Source organism: Henckelia pumila, chromosome 1, assembly GCF_033568475.1.
Source record: "Henckelia pumila isolate YLH828 chromosome 1, ASM3356847v2, whole genome shotgun sequence".
In the NCBI taxonomy this organism is placed as follows: Eukaryota; Viridiplantae; Streptophyta; class Magnoliopsida; order Lamiales; family Gesneriaceae; genus Henckelia; species Henckelia pumila.
In genome coordinates this window covers 98,738,469-98,744,976 of record NC_133120.1, presented here as the reverse complement: position 1 = coordinate 98,744,976, position 6,508 = coordinate 98,738,469, and the positions used below count along the sequence as shown (strand labels likewise).

The 6,508-nt window shown below is 37.9% G+C and overlaps 1 long non-coding RNA gene across 1 annotated transcript; it reads left to right on the top strand.

Annotated features, from left to right (window-relative positions):
- The first annotated feature begins 1,998 nt into the window (after positions 1-1,998).
- Positions 1,999-2,929, top strand: LOC140876091 (uncharacterized). Its single transcript, XR_012148678.1, has 3 exons — positions 1,999-2,177; positions 2,282-2,314; positions 2,759-2,929. It is a non-coding gene; the product is annotated as an uncharacterized lncRNA (long non-coding RNA).
- Positions 2,930-6,508: the final 3,579 nt, after the last annotated feature.

Here is a 6,508-nt window from a genome sequence, read left to right as displayed (position 1 = left end):
CGAGTCGATTTTCTAGATTTTGAGAATATTCTCAGAACGTTAATACCTGATTCGGTATTAATTGAGTTGAAGTATTGCCACTGAATAACTATGATTCCTGTAACAGCTATCGAATCGATATTGAGATTAGATGATTTGATGATATGAGGAGAAAGAAATCAGATTTCTTTGTGTTGATATGACCTTACAGAAGTAATCGATATCAAATCAGATCAGATGTGTTTTGAAATACACAAAGATTATGAGTATGAATCTGTATGAAATGAGAACAGAGATGAAGAAACAGAGTTAATACTTGAATGATAGATATAACGTTGAACGTTGACACTGATGAGTTAAACGGAAAAGTTATTCTTGATATATGTTTTATGCAGAGCATGGATGCTATAGAAAAGAAACAAGTCGTCACTAATGCTGAATTTCACTGACTGAGATGTCAGACCGAATTGATGATTTGATTGACAGATTTATTCTTTTCAGATTATTATGATGGATATGATGTATTCCACATATTTAAGGAAAGGAAATATCAGTTAGATGTTTTTCTATGTACTGTAAGTAGATGAATTAGATATTGAAGAGATTTTGAGTTCAGTCGAATATTCGACATATCCTCGAGTTAGGATAAAACAACTCAGAGAGTATTCGTTTCAGTGCATTAAAGTACAAGAGAATAGAAGCAGATTCGAAGAACCAATCTGATTCAAGATGATAAGATGAGTTACGAAGATTAGAGTTGAATGATTAAAGTATAAATTACTTCAGATAATCATTCAGTCTATCAGATTGAATAGTTCGAATGACTACGATTTCGAGGAAGAAATCATTCCTTAGAGGGGAGGAATTGTAAGGCCCGAAAATATTAAATTATTAATTATGGAATTTGAGAATTAAATTCCATATTATGGGCTAATATTGATTTAAGAAGCTAAGGAAATTATAGAATTAATTTTTGAGTCGAGAATATTTAATTTGAGAATTTATGAATTTTGAGAATTAAATTCCGAGAATTCTTAAATTAAAATAATAAATATTCAAATTGAATATTTATGGAATTTGAAATTAAATTCCACGTTTCGAAAATTAATATGATTTATTTTGACGATGCAAATCGATCAGAGACTGAATTGGAATTATCGACGTTTTGAGGACTAAAGTGCAAACGGCCAGGATTATTGCATTTAATCCGAATTTATTTAATTTTAATATGAGTATATTTAATTTGGGAATATTTAGAGTTTCAATTTAAATTATAATACTCTTAAATTATTTTGGATTGAAATTGAATTAAAAAGAGGACGAGGACTGAATTGCAATTTATGAAGTTTCAGGGACTAATTTGCAATTTTGGCTAAAGCTATCCAATTTTAATCGATTATCAGCAAAGCTACGTGGATTAACATGATCAAATTCAGAATTGAGAGCAGAGGTTCGAACAGGGAGCCGAGCTTCTTCCCTTTCCTTTTGATTTTGCGGTTTCAAATCGCCGTAACTTTTGATCCGCTCGTCCGATTTCAATTCCGAAAGATCTGGAATCCTTGAAACGAGGCCTTCTATTTGATGTAAGGTTTATGATGTTTTGAATAGGTTTTTAAATTCGAATATGGACAGAGATCAAAACGTGATTTTAGTTTTGATGTTCATACATGTTTATTCATCCGATATTGAAACCGACTTGATGAATGTTGAATGAACTTAAGCATGAATTCCAGCATGTATATTACGAATTCTAGCTGCTGGTGTAATGAGTTGAGTGCTGTTCTTGAATTGAATAGCCGAATGCTTTGGATTAAAGTTATATTCGAAGTCGATATTTTGTCGGTTACCGATTTTTAGTCGTTATGCCGTCGATTGATGTTTTGAAACCGTTTTAGATAGTCTACGAGTGAGCCAATGATCTGAAGATCATATATTGATTTTGTTAGATGATAATCTGTACATTTCAAACATGTTACGAGCTCAATCAACTCAAGAGGTCGGATTGTGAACCGAGGAAGTTTGCTTGCGGTTTGAATGAGTTGTTTGATAATAGATTGATGTTTTGATAGCCGATAATTGAACCGAGATGTTCATTGAGATGTTGTTGATGTTGTAGCATCTTTATTCTTCAATTTCAGATTATTTTGAAGTCTATTGACTCGAGAACCTGGACTTCGTTGAAAGAAGAAAAGAAGAAGGTTTGAAATGATGTTTCTTGACGATTGATTGATGATTCTGAATCGAGTTTGAAAGGAATGAATAGAACGAAGTTTGATATGATTGTTTTGATGCTATGTTTCAGATTTGAAGCGTTCAAAACAGACGAAATACGAAGGTATAATGACGACATCGAGAGTCAGGAATTTTGAAACTCAAGAACGATTCTTCTTGAGTTGTTCCGCCAAAATCACATACGTATTTATTGCTTTGATTTGATTTTGATGTTGTCGATCCATCACAGGTAGTGGATCTTTGATTTTGAGTCGATATGAGTTTGATACGACGATGATATGAATTGATTGACCTTATTTTCTGGCCCATAATGGCTACGATAAATGGATATCCATGTCAAAATCGGATACGAATCTTGATGGCAACGATGTTTTTATGAATCAATTCTTAATCGACAGAAGTGTTAGTTACTCTATTTGTTGAGTCGAGTTGAAATAGAATCGATATGATTTATTTAACGCTTTATATATGTTGCTTATACTGAGATTGTTTTCTCACCGGAGTTTATCCGGCTGTTGTTTTGTTTTGTATGTGTGCATCACAACAGGTGGGGCAGGAGCTAGTCTGAGATGATATGGACAGCTCGGGAGTGAGACTTAGCAAGTGTGGACTCGGGTTTTAAGAGAAAGAATGGTAGTTTGATAGCCTTGATTTTGATATGAAACTTGAGATTTAGAAGCTCACATGTGAAGATTTAGTGTAGCTTATTGTTTCATGCCTCTATGCTATCTATTTGATGTAATAATCTTAAGATTTGATATTTGAGCATGGCTATATGTATATATGCATGTTCTGAGATATTATAACATGCTTATGATCGATTTGTATTGAAGATTCTTGCCATTGTTTTAAGTTTTGACAGCAAAGTGTGTTCTGAAATTTTTCTGGAAATCATGCTCGCTCGATCGGCGATTTTTGTCGGATCGAGCGAGGCCTGTTGTTATGGGCAGAAACGAGAAAAATTCATGCTCGCTCGATCGGCGATTTTTGCCGGATCGAGTGAGGCTTTGGTGTGCAGACCCGAGAGTATTAATTCATAGCTCGCTCGATCGGCTAACTTTGCCGGATCGAGCGAGGCTCTGGAAAGTTTAAAAAAAAAAAAAAATTTAGCTCTTGGTTTGTATTATTTTCTATTGTTGATTAATTGTTTTATTAATCATTAATTGCCCTAAGACGAGATTAGTAACCCGAGGTCCTCACATAACTGCCGCCTCATAAGTAGTGACATCCAACATGCGAACGTCATGCTTGATGTCAGCCCGCAAACCATCCACAAATTACCTCAACTTATCCGGCGCACTGTCAGCAATAAGATGCACGAAACGACACTCTCTCTCGAATTGGGTGATGTAATCCACCACAGACTTGTCTCCCTGGCAGAGACTCATAAACTCCCGGATCATGCGACTGCGCACATCATCAGTGAAATACTTGGCATAGAACATGCGTCTGAACTCTATCCAAGTCAATGTAGGTAGATTCACACCTCGAACCGCACCTTCCCACCAAGAGGCTGCATCACCTCTCATCATATACACTGCACACTTCACCCTGTTAGCATCAGTGATCCCCATGTAGTCAAATATGGACTCCAGTGATCGAATCCACCCCTCAGCAATGAGTGGATCAGTGGTGCCGACAAACTCCTTAGGTCCCTTCTTCTGGAACCGCTCGACAACATCCTCATCATGTGTGAGCCTAGGACGTGCCGCTTGCTGTTCCAACAGAGCAGTAATCCCAGCCATCATGTTAGCATTGGCCTGCTCCAATGCTGAAAGCGGATTCTGCGGAGGTGGAGGTGGAGGTGGAGGTCCCCCGCGCCTGTTAACCTGTCTCGGAGGTATTCTGCACCACCACATATTTCTTTACGTAAATCGCAATACATAACTTAAGGGTTCTAAAACTTTTCTAACATGAAAATCTTAAATCATTACATGTGCTCCTTATAATTCATAAGAAAACATTTAAAACTTACAGACCGGTAGTAGGATTTCTGAGCTTCACGTGGCAGTAGGACACCCTCCAAGGACCGGGCTCTGATACCAAATGAAACGCCTACTACTAATAAATGCGGAATTTTTTTTTTTAAAATAATACTACTATACATACATGCCCATACATATATGTATATAAAAATAACATACTTTTTCTTAAATAACCTGAAAAATATTAAATAAATAAATCCTTAAAAATGTTTCATGCATCAATTTAAAATAATAAACAATGCTGCTGAAAAATCTCATATGCGGAAACAATAATAAAATAAAACATGTTTCAAAATTCAACATAATAAACTAAATAGCTGCGACGGTCACGGGGTCCACTGCTGCGTGAGCTCATAAGTCCTCACCACCGGTAGGAGCTACATAAACGTCATAATGCTCACCTGCACCATATAAGCGTAGTGAGCCTAGGGGCTCAACATATCTAATCCTTTATAACAAGGTTAAAAATAATGCATCACATAATTACTAATACATATACATGTACATGAGCATGCATGGAAATATTTTCATCACATAATAAAACTGCTGAATCATAAACTGAATCATAACCATAGTCATAAACATATTATTTCTTCATCATATATAACATAATTGAGCAATGTTTTTGAAACCTGAAGATGGTCCTATCCATAAGTGTGACGCTCATGTGTCGACTGATCAGTCTCCTGAACCAACGTACGATGGCAGTGATAAATCACCTCCTATGATAGTAAACTACTGAATCATATGGTGGATAACCACCCCTATGGTAGTAAAACTACCGAATCATATGGTGGAAAACCACCCCTATGTCACACATACTTCAATTTCCACCAAAATATTTTATTGCTCATCATTTACATAATTATTTACATAAGAAATTTCATGAATGCATGCACTGAAAATATGTCCGTAATATATATTTAATTAATTTTTCATAATATACTTAAAATAGACTTCATGCATAAAAATAATTAGATATATATACCGGACTTATTTATTTTTCATGGGTTGGTCCAAAATGCTGGTAACTCATCTAGGCCCATTAAACTTAAATAAAACCCAATAATCATATTTTTAGCCCAAATAACTTAATTAAACTTAACTGGGCCTAAATAAATTATTTAAGCCCTTTAACTTAATTAAATCCAATAAAACTCTAGACTGGCCCAAAAATGCACTGACTGACCCGAAAATTCTCATGGGCTCCCAAGCCCATAAAAATCATTGGGCTAACTTAAATAAATTATTTAAGGTCCAAATAAAATTATTTGGAGGCCCATATAATTTTCTAACTAATTATTAAAGCCCAAAAACCAATTAAACTCTTAATTAATTAAAAATTAAAATACCCGACCCCGGCCCACCTAACCCGGACCCGGACCCGGACCCTACTGACCTGACCCATGATACCCCAGGCCCGACCCGGACCCCAAGACCTCGGCCCAAACCCAGCCCAGCCCAAAAAGCCGATCCCCCTTGCCCAGCTCACTTCGGCCGAGAGTAGCAGGCCTTCTTGGCCTGCTGCCGGCCAGCTCCGGCCACCCCTGGCCGGAGCGCCGCCGTCCAGATGTAGCCCATATCTGGGCGGTCCTAACACACCATGGCTCAGCCTGAGCCATGGCTCCTAGCCCTGGACCGATCCCCTCTTCCAAAAACCCTAGTCTGCGCGCCTCTAAGACCCCCAACTGAACCAGCTTCGAACTTATCCCGGGGTGGCCGGAGCGCCACCGCCCAGATGTAGCCCACATCTGGGCGGTCCTAACCCACCATGGCTCAGCCCGAGCCATGACTCCTAGCCCTGGACCGATCCCCTCTTCCAAAAACCCTAGTCTGCGCGCCTCTAAGACCCCCAACTGAACCAGCTTCGAACTTAGCCCAAACCAGCCTGAACCAATTGACCTTGCTCGATCCTAAGACACCCTAGGACACCCCTTGACCGAGCCCTAGCCTCTGGACCGAGCCATGCAACAAGAAAACGTGAATCATGACTAAAACCATCAACAAACATGCATCAAATCATACATTCTTGCATAAAACGAAAAGTTCCTGATAAATTTTGAAATAAAAACCATCATGCATGATTAATAGCTTATATGGTGGCCAAGAGAAGGATTTAGACATGCCTTAGACGAAGATAAACGAAGAAACGAGACAATAATCGCGTGTACGGCGCTCCGGGACGAACGGATCTTCTTGATTTCTTGAAAACCTAGAAGGCTTTGTCTATGGTGTGAAACTTTCTGATGAAACGTGAGGAAGATGATGAAAAAATATGGGGGAGGCGGCTAAAGATTTTTTAATCGGTATAG